The sequence below is a fragment of the Orcinus orca genome, chromosome 17, assembly GCF_937001465.1.
Source record: "Orcinus orca chromosome 17, mOrcOrc1.1, whole genome shotgun sequence".
In the NCBI taxonomy this organism is placed as follows: Eukaryota; Metazoa; Chordata; class Mammalia; order Artiodactyla; family Delphinidae; genus Orcinus; species Orcinus orca.
This window is the reverse complement of record NC_064575.1, coordinates 71,297,467-71,310,505: the sequence shown is the minus strand read 5'-3', so window position 1 is coordinate 71,310,505 and position 13,039 is coordinate 71,297,467. Positions and strand designations below refer to the sequence as shown.

Here is a 13,039-nt window from a genome sequence, read left to right as displayed (position 1 = left end):
CTGGGTATACCTCAGAATCCTTCTCCACACAGTGCCCCTGGCAGCCATGACCAATTGATCAGAATGAGCGGGAGATGAAATCTATTTGCCAGCCCTGACCTAGCCCAGTCGCCTCATGGGAACAGAGGTGGAACAGAAGCTGAGAGATGCCAAATGGCTGACGGAGCCAGGAATTGGGGCCTCTTCTCTCTGACCGCTTTGCCTTGGAAGCTGTTCCCTGCCTCATCCCTGTCCCCTTCCCACTAAAGGTAGAACCGAAGTTGGGGTCGCTTGGCAGATGTTAGGGGGTACATAGGGAGAAGGAGACTGATATGAGTGACAGTTTTTAGGATCCCCACAGGCATAGGGGCTGTGCCTACGCCATGAACAGTTTTGGCTTAAACTACCATCGTATTAAATTCCAGCTAGGATCACAGGGCGACGGGGCAGGAGAGGCAAAAGGCAGGCCCCCGAGTAAGCCTGTTCCATGGTCCCAGGTCTACCACTAATGCAGGAAATGTGACCCTGACAAATGCTTCAGGCAAACGCCATTTTATGTGAAATATGCTACAAATCCTGGGTGGTGAACGGTGCCTTTTGCGAAGTGAAGCATCGTTTTGAGAATCTGTCTTGAGACAGCCAGGCCTCACTGGAGAAGGGACTGGGAACCGACATTGACTGTGAGACTCCAGACTGGGCTACCCAAGCTCAAGGCTTAAACGATTTTCCATCTGTACCAACAGACCCTCATACCCGTGCTTTTCACTTCTGCGAGGGAAGGACGCCCGCATTGTTTTCTCATTTATTGGGAGAAAGAGAGGTCCTGAGAAGTCAAACCACTCACCATGAGGCTCCCAGCTAGTAATAAAGGGCTGAGCTGCCCCTGCCTTTGAACCAGTGCTGGGACCACCAGAGGGAGAGCAGGAAAAATGGAGCTGCCCTTGACCGCCTTCTTGCAGCATCTCTGCTGTAGAGTGAGCTCAGGGGGAGTGATCACTTTCCTCATCCCCTCCCTGCAGCTAAGCCAGGGCTTCTGACTCCCCGTCCAGTGCTCTGTCCTCCCACCTATGTTGCTATTGCCCGTCCCAACACTGAACCTTAATCTGGGGTCATGCCCCACATCTAGAATGAGAACAAGGGCTAATGTTTATTGAGCACTTACGATGTGCTGGCACAGGACCAAGCGGCTTTGCATGAATCAGTTCATGGACTCCTCACAGCCCCCTTATGCAGTAGGTACTATCATGAGGCCCATTTTGCAGATGGGGAGACTGAGGCATAGAGAGGTGGGGGACTTGCCTGAGGCCCCACAGCTAGCGGAAGAGGCAGGATTTGAACCCTGCCGTCTGACTCCAGGGGCCCTGCTCTTAACCACAGACGTGGCCTCCCGAGCTGCCACCTCTTCACTTTCCCTTTTAGTCATTCGACAATCACTTCTTGAGCACCTACTATATGCCAGGTCCTTTGAATCAAGGACACAGCCTCCGTCCTCAAAGCCCAGCTCATGCTTGAACACTTGCCAAGGAAGCATCGAGTCACAGCTGAAGCTCCTGTTCAGCCCCCTCCCCTTCCTCTCCCACCCGTCCGCCCACCGCACAGCACTCAGGACTCAGCTGAACGTACAGCCTCTGCACAATGACTGTCAAACTCGATTCTCGTCCAGGCTTCAGTTTCTTAAAGAAAAACCCCATCTCTGGCCTCCCACAGCGCCTTGCCCTCGATACACATTTTGTGCTGCAGTTGACCCAGGCCCGGGGGAAGAAGACCCAGTTACAAAGCACAAAGGAAGCCCCCGTGCTCATTATTCAGACCTTCAGACCCTCTCCCTTGCAATGGGTGTCTCTCCTGGGCAATTTCGCCACCGGCATCTGTGGTATGACTCCTCTCACGTTCACTGGGCCAGGTTTTGGTCACTGGAGAATGTGGTCCTACCAAAGGAGCCCAGCGCCCTTGGGGAAGCCATGCTCACCGTCCTCCCACAGTCTGGGGGTTCGGGGAGTCCTGCCGCGGCATCCCCCCACCCCAACCCTGTGCCTTCCCTTCTGGTCTGTGTGGTCGGGATCCCGGGCAAGTCTCTTGAAAGCGCGACTCGCTGGCAACTCTTCTGGTGGTCCTAGTATGGGGGAGAGCTCCCTCGAGCCTCTGGTCAGAGCCCCTGCCGTGCTTGGAGAGTTGCCCACCCCTTCACATAGATCAGGTGTTTGGGGTCACAAGTGTGATGTGTGGACGTCTGGCATAAGCTCAGGTACAGCTGGCCAATGGACAACAGGTCTGAGGATAGACCGTCTCATCCAGTAGCTTCTAAACTGTTTGAAGGCAGCACCCTGCCCCATAAAACAGGCAGCGCCGAGAGTGTGTGTGTGAACTCACAAGTTCCCCTCATTCACTCTCCCTAAACTCTCTCCCGCATCCTCATGCCCCTCCGGGATTCTTAGTCATCACAGAACAGTCTGTAAAACACTACCCTGGGGCTTCCCTGGTGGCGCAGTGGTTGGGAGTCCGCCTGCCGATGCAGGGGACACGGGTTCGTGCCCCGGTCTGGGAAGATCCCACGTGCCGCGGAGCGGCTGGGCCCGTGAGCCACGGCCGCTGACCCTGCGCGTCCGGAGCCTGTGCTCCGCAACGGGAGGGGCCACAGCAGTGAGAGGCCCGGGTACCGCAAAAACAAACAAACAAACAAACAAGAAAACACTACCCTGTCAAAACCCCTCCCCACTTCAACATTTCCCATCCATGCTTCTCCAACCTATGCTTGAATTCTGCCAGCGACAGGGAACTCACTACCTCTAACGGACGTCGATTTTACCGTTGCCAACCTCTTGTTAGGAATTTCTCCTTAGGCTGAGTCGATAGCTGCCCTCTTGCCAGTGACAGCCGTTCAAAGGTGCAAAGGTGGCGTTCTCGCCTCCTTTCACTCATGTCTCCTCAGGGCTATGGTTTACAAACTGGTGTGAGCCTGGTAGTTCCCTCTCTAGTCCAAGCATATGTCCCTAACCCTGGTTACCGGGTTAGAGAACAATTCCCAGCACGAACCCTCCGGATGGGGAGCCTGAGTTGTTGTCATCTGAGCAAAGAGAGGTCGGCAGAGCCACCCGCGTTCTCCCTTTGCTTCTGGGGAGGGACGGGCAGGGACCCAGTGGATTCCAAGGGATTCGCACCTGGATTCTCTGCACTGTGCACTGTTTCCAGCTGCATCTGGAGGGAAACCGTTTCAGGGGTGCAAAAGCTCAGCCGCCCCTGCCCCTTCCATTCATCTCCCTTCCCTTCCTGAAATCCAGCTGAGGCCCCGACCGCCGCCAAACACACGGGTCACTCACCAGTCCCATATTGCTTACATCCTGGGAATCTTTTTACACTTTGAGAGCAGACGGTGCGTCAAGACCTACAAAGAAGAGATACTCAATATTAAAGGCAGAACAAAGCAAAGGGGGGTTCAACTCTCATTTCGGCACTAGGATCCTGGGATGGAGATGGGGAGGAGAAAGAAACAGGAGATGGTCAGGACCAGGGTGCTCGCTGAACTGCCCTCAAGGATCTCAGGGCTTTGGGACGATGCTGAGAAGAAGGAAAAAAAAAAAAAAGAGACCCTTACTCTGGGTGAGTCAGCAGCTTTTTGAGAAGCAGGCCTTTTAGAAGAGCGAAACTAAAAGCCAAATCTGCTGGGTGGGGCTGGGGAGGCGTCTCTTGAATCCCACTCCGAGTTTCCTTGAGTCTTTGGTGTCCGTTCCTAGCAGCAGCGGGGGTTCACGGCTCCACGTTGGTGAGGGTGGAGGGGAAAAGCTCTGTACGCAAGGCCTCAAGTCCGAAAGATACCGCAGTCCTGAAAACAAAAGCCCCCGACGTGGATTTCCATCCTGGGAGACTCCCGCCAGGCGAGCCCTGGGCGCTTTGAAAATTCGTCAGGAGAGCTGGAACCGGAGGAACATGCGTGCGCCCGGCTCGGCGGATACGTTCCCCGCATGGCAAGTCGAGGCCTGAGCTCTAGGGGTTTCTGCAGCCCGGCAGAGGCCCACCTGCAACGCACACGTGAGCGTGGAGAGCCTGCTGATGAGCGGCTGCTGGGAACACGCTTCTCCTCGCTCCCCACGCCCTGCCCACCTTTAAAGCCAAACTTGTTTTTTCTTGTGGCCCTCAGAATTCTGAGGGGAGCAGAGGTTTCTCTATTCATCTATCGCTGTTCTCAAAGGAGCACCCTTTGGGGGGAAAAGTCTTCATGGCAAGTTTCTATCCACTGAGTACATACTACATGGCAGGCGCTTCATACCCCGGATCTAGTCAAAACTGAAATCGCATCACCTGGGAGCTTGCTGGAAGGGGCGGTTCTCGAGCCCCACTCAGCCCTACAGAATCAGAACCTGCTTTTCAACAAGATCCTCAGGTGATTCCTGGGCACATTAAAGTCTGCAAAGTGTGCATTTCTAATCCTCTTAATCAGAGAAGGAAGGAAGGAAGTCAGGAAGTTGTAGCCCATTCCCAAGGTGAAGAAATAGGTTCAAGAAACCACAGCTTGGCTATTATGATTTTAGAGCTGCTGCGTGGTAGAGCTCATTAAACCCGTGTTCATGTGATTCCGGAATCGGTATTCCTTTCCTCTGCACGATTTTGGGTAAGCAAGATAAGAGGCTGATGGGACAGGCGGGCCTGGCTTGGTGGGAGGGGCCTGGCTTGGTGGGAGGGGCCTGGCGAAGAGCAGTGGGCCAGGGGTCGGCTGATGACCTCAGGCCTGGAGACGGAGGCTGCCCGGTGAGCACTCAGAGAGAGGCATCAGATACTGTGGACGCAGGGGCTCCACAGAGGCCGTCGGACGCCAGCAAAATTTCCCGAAGCTCATTCAAGCTTCTGCATTGAATCCCAGTGATTAATTTATTTTGTTTGATTCCAGTTTAGCTGCATTTGCCCTCTGCCCTTAGAACTAGCCATCCAGCAGGAGAAGGTACCCTAGGAGGCAAGCTAAGACGAGTGTGCCAGCACTGATTTGCAGGAAGGACAATACTCTCTAAAGCCCCTTATAGTTTAGAAAGAACTTTTCATGCACCAGCTAATCTGCTCTTTCAAAGAACTTGGGGAGTGTCACTAGTGCTACTCTGCAGTTGAGGAAACTGAAGCACAGAGAGGTTAAGTGATTTTCCTGAGGTCACACAGCTTTCAGGCAGGTTGGGGTTGAGGTCCTCTAAGTCCATGTCCAGAAGTGTGAGCTCAGCTGCTTCTGATGGGGAAAGCGATCACATCACAGGTTTATGATGCCCTTGCTTAGTGTCACCCACTCCATATGTCTTGCTTTACCTTCTGCTCACTGAATGGGTTTACTGAATAGACTCATGAACCGAGAGGAAAACAGTCTACACCTCACACAGGGTGTGTGACTGGTACCGTACTTGATGTAAACTGGCCAGTGGGCATTCTTGGTTTATCAGTTAGTCATGTATTCCATTATGTAATGTCTGATCTGCTGCACTTACTTCCATGAGGAAGATTAGTGTATATACGGTATAGAGGGGTCGATAAAACCTGGAGTTTACACTGGTTCACAGGCAAATGTTCCCAGCACATTCATATTTTGTACCACCAAGTGCGGGCGGCTGGATGCAAGGTACACACAGCTGAGTAGAACAAGCCACGGGGGACTCCGCCCTCCCAGCTCCTCCTCTGGGCTCCAGTGGTCACGTGCTCTGTCTTAGCCACTCCTGTTGCTCGGTTCTTCCTGGTCTTTGTGCAAAGGCCATGGGCTAGAGAAGCCATCTGTCCCTGCTACACGCTGGCAGAGCCTGAAACTGCTCTTCCACGGGGAACTCCTGATAAAGATGATCTGACCCCTTCTGTCTCTAAACCCATCAGCCTCCAGCCTTCTCTAGCCCCTTCCATCAAGTTTTCCCCCTTTTAAAAATAATATATTGTCCTGTAAGTTACTCAGGTCCTAAAGTTATTGCTATATTTGTTTTCATCCAAATTTGTTTTATATAAATTTATTTGTTTTATTTATTTTATTTTTGGCTGCGTTGGGTCTTTGTTGCTGCGCGCGGGCTTTCTCTAGTTGCAGCGAGCGGGGGCTACTCTTCGTTGCAGTGTGAGGGCTTCTCACTGCGGTGGCTTCTCTTGTTGCGGAGCATGGGCTCTAGGCGCGTGGGCTTCAGTAGTTGCAGCACGCGGGCTCAGTAGTTGTGGTGTGCGGGCTCTAGAGCGCAGGCTCAGTAATTGTGGTGCACGGGCTTAGCTGCTCCACGGCATGTGGGATCTTCCCGGACTAGGGACCGAACCCGTGTCCGCTGCATTGGCAGGCGGATTCTCAACCACTGCGCCACCAGGGAAGCCCCTTATCCAAAATGTATCATGCCCTTTGAACTCTGCTTGGTATCACCACTTGGATTGTGCTTCATTACAGAGTCACAGGAATCGTGAATGCTCTGCTACAGCCCAATTGTCCCCAAAACGCTGTGATTTTTGAATTTTTCAGAGTACAGGGTTTTAGAGGCACGCATATATCATTTTAGAGCAGAAATGCCTGCATAATGGAAGTTATATTACAGGTACTAATATCTATATATAACCAATATGTAATATATAGTTATTAAATATTGAATGTGTTACTATTATTAAATGTTGAATATTTTAAATATCTGATGAACAACCATTTATTGACTATCCACATATACCTGATTCTGTGCTAAGCACCAGATAGCCATAAATAAATACATACATACATACATACGTAAATAAGACCCAATCCCTACCCTTAGGAAACTCACGGTATAAAAAAGGAGAAAGATACGTAATAAACTGAATGTGAGGAAGGACAATGTACATAGAGGTGGGACAGGTGGGAGCAGGTAATGAACGCCCCATTTGTCTCAGGAAAAAAGCCACACTCCTTATCGCAGGGTCTTGGAGCCTGTGAGGTCTGCCCCCTGCTCGTTGCTCCCCGCTCCGTTTGCCCCACTGTGTTCTGGGCTCACGGATGCCTAAGCTTCTTGAACCCACTATGCCCCCTGCAGCCAGATGGCTATGCTATCTTAGACCCTCTCTCTTCAATGCTCTGTTCTCCCTCTTCCCCAAATTAACCCCGAGTTACCCTGTAGGACCCAGGGTGGTAACACATACAAAACACTGAGAATCATGTAATCAGGCATGAAAGCTACTATTATTATTGATAATCCTTATTATCATCCTCAGCTGACTAGGTGCTTCTTCTTGAGCACAGAGGCGTGGAGTGGGGCTTGGCTGGGGCCACACCGTGAATCCTTCTCAGAGCTGGGGAGTCTCAATGAATCTGTTACATCTTCCCCGTTTATCCCGGAACTCAGCTCTGCAGCACCACCCACTAGACACTGGATCCTTCCTAACCAGCATGGGGGGAAGAGCATAGGTCTTGGAGACGGGACGTCTGAGTCTGGTCCTGGTTCTTTGACACGCTTGTGCTGTGCCCTGACGCCAAGCACCTCTCTCCCAGGGACCTTGGTTTTCTTAGCAGGCAAGTGGGGCTCTAAACAGAACCTGCCTCCTTGGGTTGCATGGGGGATCCAATGCCGCGGTGCCGACCGCAGCTCCTGCACGTGGAAATGGCAGCTTTCATCGCGAGCAGTATAAATGAAGTAAAGGGCTTTTCACTGTCCTTCAAGCCCTTAATGGGCACACATTTCCAGTCTTCCTGGCTCAGAACTCCTTTCCCCAGAAAATGGTCACATGGCGCGAAATCCCAATGAGGAAAAATCTGCCTGTAGGATTTTCCCTACAGGTCCCTCCTATTCCCTTTTGGCCTAGTTTAAACCTACCAGATGGCAAGACAACTGCAGGGGGAAAAAGAGGAACGGTGATTTAACGGTCTGTAGAAGAAGAAAAACACCCTTCCCCAGGGTCACCCCCTCTCACATAGTTTATTCCAGTCCATTTTTTCACTCGGCAAACGTTTAGCAGATGAGTGAGAAATTCTAGTAAACAGGTCATGATGTCCCGAGGTGATGGCCTCATATGGAGGAGAGGGTGAGGAACCCATGGAGGACACTGCTGGGGAGTGACTGACTCAGGCCCGGGCCAGTGCAGACTGGATACAAGAGAGGAAGGTCAACTTCAAAGAAGGTGGAAAACTACAGGCCACTTCTGTGCAGCCATCATTCTGCCAGCCAGAAGCGCAGCCTTAAGTTGCCTGTCTTTGCTCCAGAAAATGTTCCACTTTGGACACCAACAACAGCCTTTAATTCATAAGAGCGAGCAGCGAGTGACGAGTACAAAGGCCACCACTCCCCGAGTGCTCGCTCTGCGCCAGACGCTGAGCTGGGCCCTCCACATGGCTTGTCTGTCCTTCCCGCAGCAAGTCTGACGAGCACGTATCCTTATACCCCTTTTACAGACAACAGACCAGAACCTTAGAGTGATTAAATACATTGCCGTGTGTCATAAGCGTAAAATGTCCAGCACTGAGGTTTGAGCTCAGGCCTGATTGAGTGTAGTCTTTCCATTCCCGCTCCCACCCCCGCCCCGCTGCCTCTTAAACTTTGGCTCCGTGACTTGAGCTGCTGACAAACTGGGCCACCTCTCCCATCACCCCCAACCTGGTCTTCCACTGAGACGCCCCCAGGAGCACGGAGGAAGCTGAGTTCATAACCTCCCCGACGTGTGAGGGCGCAGAACGACACCTTGAACATTCACCAGGACACTGAATTCTACTCTAGAATTGATCTGTATTTGCTCCCAAATATTTCCCCCTGAAAACTGTCAAGTACAATCAGCACTCCACGAAGATATACCCAGCACCAGGCAGGGCAGTGTCTGATTTGCTCACTGCTGTCTCTTCATTCCTCCGATAACTGTGGGGCACTGACTACGGGCCAGTGCTGGGGACATAAGGTGAGCCCTGCCCTTGCAGTTGGGTTGGATAAGAGACTCCAGTGGCGTGACGGTGCTACCTGAAGCACATGCAATGGTGGGGAGATCGCCAGGAGAGGCACGTGAGGATATGGCAGATGGTGGGGGGGCGCCGGGGCGGGGCGGGGAGCTGGACCTGAAAGGCAGGCAGCAGCAAACCTGGCCAAGAGGGGAAGGAAGGATCGAGAAAGCCAGAGAGAGCGTGTATGGGGCCGAGGGGGAGGAGGCATACTGGTCACCAAGCAGTGGAAGCTGGCTGGGGTGGCCACAGCCAAGCAGTGCAGAGAAAGGGCCAGCGCCAGCTCTTCCAGGGACTTGCTGGCCTTTAAGAAGCTGGGTCTTTATCCCTGTGAGTGACGGGAAGTCACCAAAAGAGTTGGATTCTCAGTGTCCACAGTTCTCCACACGTGGTGGCCCTCAGTAGTATTTGTTGAACGGAGGGTGGAATCTTATTTACCCCCGGCCCCATCAGGTCCTCCAGCAATCTGAGAAGCACCGCCTGGGACTCTGCCATCTCTCCAAAGGGCAACCACGGGACAATCTGATTTGTGTAGGGAAGAATTCTCCCCGGGCACCTGGCCTGAGCCTCCTTCTGTCAGGCCTCGGGGAACCGTGGCTCCGGCGTGGCTGCTGGCAGATGTGCGGGGATGAATACACCTTTGATTACAGCTCATGTTTCCGAGGGAAAGACACAGCTCCCTGGAGATTGGGAGTCTATGAAAATGAACCCTTGCAAAAGAGATGTAAGTGAGCTGGAAATACAAGTCCTCTGGGCGGGTGGTGGTTTCTTTCTTTAAAGTAAACAACAGCAGAGAGGACCAGCCTGGACCAGGAGCAGGTTTTTTGTAATCCCGAATGGGCGGGACTCAAAGGCAAGTGGCAGGAGGTGGTTAAAGGGACTGCTCTGCGAGAAAGTGGTACCTGCTTAGCATATGCGGATGTGATCTCCGAGAATGGGTGTCTTTGCTCCCCTCCTTGGTGGGGAAACTCAGCCCCCGAGGACATTAATTTAACCCAAATTTCTTTACCCTAGGGAGAGTCACAGACCTAGTTTAGAAGATGATTTCTACCACTTAAGAGCTTTGTGTCCACAGACAAATTATTTTCTCTTCTCTGAGCCTTAGTTTTGTCATCCACAAAATGGGAGAAGAGGGGGCTTAGATAATATTATGAAAGTAGGCTGAGGTTTGAAGCCAAGCGTGTCTGAATACAATCATTCCATTTTTCCCCACACTTCCTCTTGAACTTGGGACGTGTACCTGACCCCAGCCCCGAATATCTGGCACATATCTTTCCCATATTTCTTTCCCCACTATGTTGAGTATAAATCAGGGAATCCAGGAGGTGCTTTATAAACCCACGTACATCGGGTCCTCCTATGTGCAAAGCAGCAGCTGAGAATACAGAAGGAAAAGGCAGCTAGCTGTGTTTTCTCTCCTTGACTCTTGTTTCGAACCCTTTATTAAATATCTTAAGTATTACTTGCCTTCAGGGTCAAAATACAGTTTCCGGAGATTTCCACTTTGCACTCATAAAGGATTCTCGCTGAAGTCTCTTTCTTCTTAAAATTTTTAAATGTGTGTGTGAGAGAGCATAAATGTACTGACTCATAGCTGGAAAAACTCTCTCTCGCTAACACATTCCAAATTTGTCGAGTCACATGAATTGAGTAAGAGCACTTAATGTGGCTGTTAGCCCCGAGCTGGCGAGCAGTTACGCCAGAGACGGCTCTTCTCTCCTTTCCCTGCCCCCTGATCCGAGCCAGAGTAGCCGGGGAGGCTCTGCGGATGGCAGTGAATACCCAGTGCAGGTTCTGTGAATGCAAGGACTGGAAAGGATCTGGCACCTACCTAAAGCCAAGCTCGAATTCTGTAAGGCGGTGTAATATTTTTTCAAAAAATCAAATAAAAATTTGCATATTAGATTGCCAGACAACTTCACTTATTAAATCAAGTTTATGCTGGGCACGACATCAAGCACTCAACAAACATGACTCACTTAGTCTTCACAGCCACCCTGTGAGGTAGCGGGTTATGACTTATCCTCATTTTATCAGTGAGGAAACTGAGGCACAAGGGTTAGTAATTTGTCCAAGGTCCCCACCGTGTGTAGATGGTGGAGCTAAGATTCCACCCAGTGCAGCTCTAGAACAGACGCTCTTACACATCTGACCATTCATTCTGAAAGGAAAGAATCCTTTCACATAGAAGAAAGAAAACTCCATTTATTCCGCAAATATCTACCCAACACTTAGAATACAAACACCGCAACAGATGTCACAGAGGAGGCTGGTGATAGGCATGGGCAAAATGGAGGCAATTTGAGTTTGGAATTGTGTAGAGGAGCTATGATGTATGCACAAATAATTACAATACAAGTAAGTAAAAATGGCACCAGCAAGATTATAAAGTGGGATGCATGGGGAAGGCTTGCTTAGGTGATGGCTCTGGCTGGGGTGATCTGGAAGGCTTCCTGGTGGAGGTGTCATTTGAGTTGGATCGAAGGATGTGGAGCATTCAGACAGAAGCTGGCTGGAGGAGGTCCTCACTTATCCCGGTGAGTACAGACAGATGGCTGATGGCCCTGGGAGTTCTCATCTTGGTTCTGACTTGGGACCCACCCACCCCAGGAAAGGCTGAATCTCCATGTCTGGCAGGTGAGGGGCACAGGCAGAGGGGAAGGAGGGAAAGAGGCGTCCAGGAAGGAGAAGATCGGGGAGAGAAGGCAGGACACTGGAGCAAGGCGGGGAGGAGTGCAGCTCTGGCCAAAGCTAGAGCACCAGTCCCACCTCCAAATGGGTGGGCTCAGATCAGGTCTCTTGCTCTTGGGCCTCAGTTCCTCCCATCTACAGGGAGGAACATGAAGGAACTGCCTGAATAGTCCAGCTGGGCGGAACCTTGGAGAGCTCCCAATTTATCCCATCCATTTGTAGATGAGAGAACCAAGGGCTGGAGAAGCTGGGCTTGTGCAAGTCCTTGGATTTGAATCCAAGTTTGTGGGATGAGGTTGCAGGGGTCCCATCTCCCAGTCTAGCTGCGCTTCCCACATCCACACCTCGAGGGGCGTGCCGACCTGTGTCAGAAGTCCAGGAAACTCCAGACACATTGTGGAAGGGGAGACGTGCCTCAGCTTGTCCTCTGGCCCCCAGTGGCCCCAGAAAGCTCGGCCACGGTCCCGAGAGTGCAGCCCTGGCCCAGCCCCCCAGCACGGTCTCCTCTCTCTGCCCTGGCTGGCACCTATCCTCAGAGTGCCCCTGCCCCACACTGAGGAAGTTTCCAGGAAACCATGACCAGTTCTCCGCGGCCATGTCTCTCCCTGACAAGACGTACATCTGGTTGTGACTCACAGTGCTGGATTTCTGCCCGGGGCCCTGCCTCTTGAGTGGGGAAACCCGCCCACCCCGCTGTGACAGTGAGGGCTGCTGCCCTTATCAGATCACGCTGAGGTCATCCACGTGGTGCCTTGGGCTCCCGGCCTGGCATTGCTCACAGAATCGGCTCAGGCCTGGGCAGTCTCCCAGGGTCCCTCAGACACCAGGCTTTTCGACCAAACTCCCCTCTCCCCCGGGATGCTCGTTTCTCACCGCCCCCCCCAAACGCCACATCCTCTTCCTCCGCTGCTTGTCCATTTCCCAGCACTCCAGCCCTCAAGGCGCTGCTCCCCTCTGAAAGCCGGGTTCGTCTAGGCCCTGCTCCCTGGAGGGCTGGGCAGAGGTCCTGTGTCCCCCCAGGGTGGTGGCCTCTGAGGGTGGGACCACGTGCAATAGGACCACAGCTATCAGGATGAATACCGCGGGCACTGAGCGTGCCCACCTTCAGGCCTTCGTGATTGCTACTCCCCCGCCTGGAATACTCTGCCCCAAGTCTTTGAATGGCCCTCAGCTTCTTGTCAAAGTCACCTCCCCAGTGAGGCCTTTCCTCCCCTGCTGCTTTTTCCTTCCTTACGGCCCGTGTCCCATTCTCAAATGCCGGACGTGTTTGCTACCTGATCACATAATTCCTTGTTTATTATCCGGCTCTTCAAGGAAGAATGAGAACAAGGGATCTGCTCTGTCCTACTCACCACCGGCTCCCCAGCACCCAGCAGAGAGCCTGGCGTGGAGGATGTGCTCAGTAACTGTCTCTCCAGGGCGGTCATGAATGCTGCTGGGCGTGGTGGACGTGCCTGCATCTTGCTTAACCCTCATACAAACCCTGGGTGGTTG

General features: G+C 52.3%; 1 protein-coding gene across 3 annotated transcripts in view; it reads right to left on the bottom strand.

Moving 5' to 3' along the window:
* Nucleotides 1-13,039, bottom strand: part of ZHX2 (zinc fingers and homeoboxes 2) — a 172,975-nt gene that overhangs the window by 94,972 nt on the left and 64,964 nt on the right. The window contains exon 1 of one of the 3 annotated variants that reach the window (XM_049700530.1): nucleotides 3,297-3,382. The exons of the other annotated variants lie outside the window; for them this stretch is intronic. The gene's annotated coding sequence lies outside the window, so the exon portion shown is untranslated. Of the gene's footprint in view, nucleotides 1-3,296; nucleotides 3,383-13,039 lie in introns of those variants that run through there. 3 annotated transcript variants of the gene reach the window in all.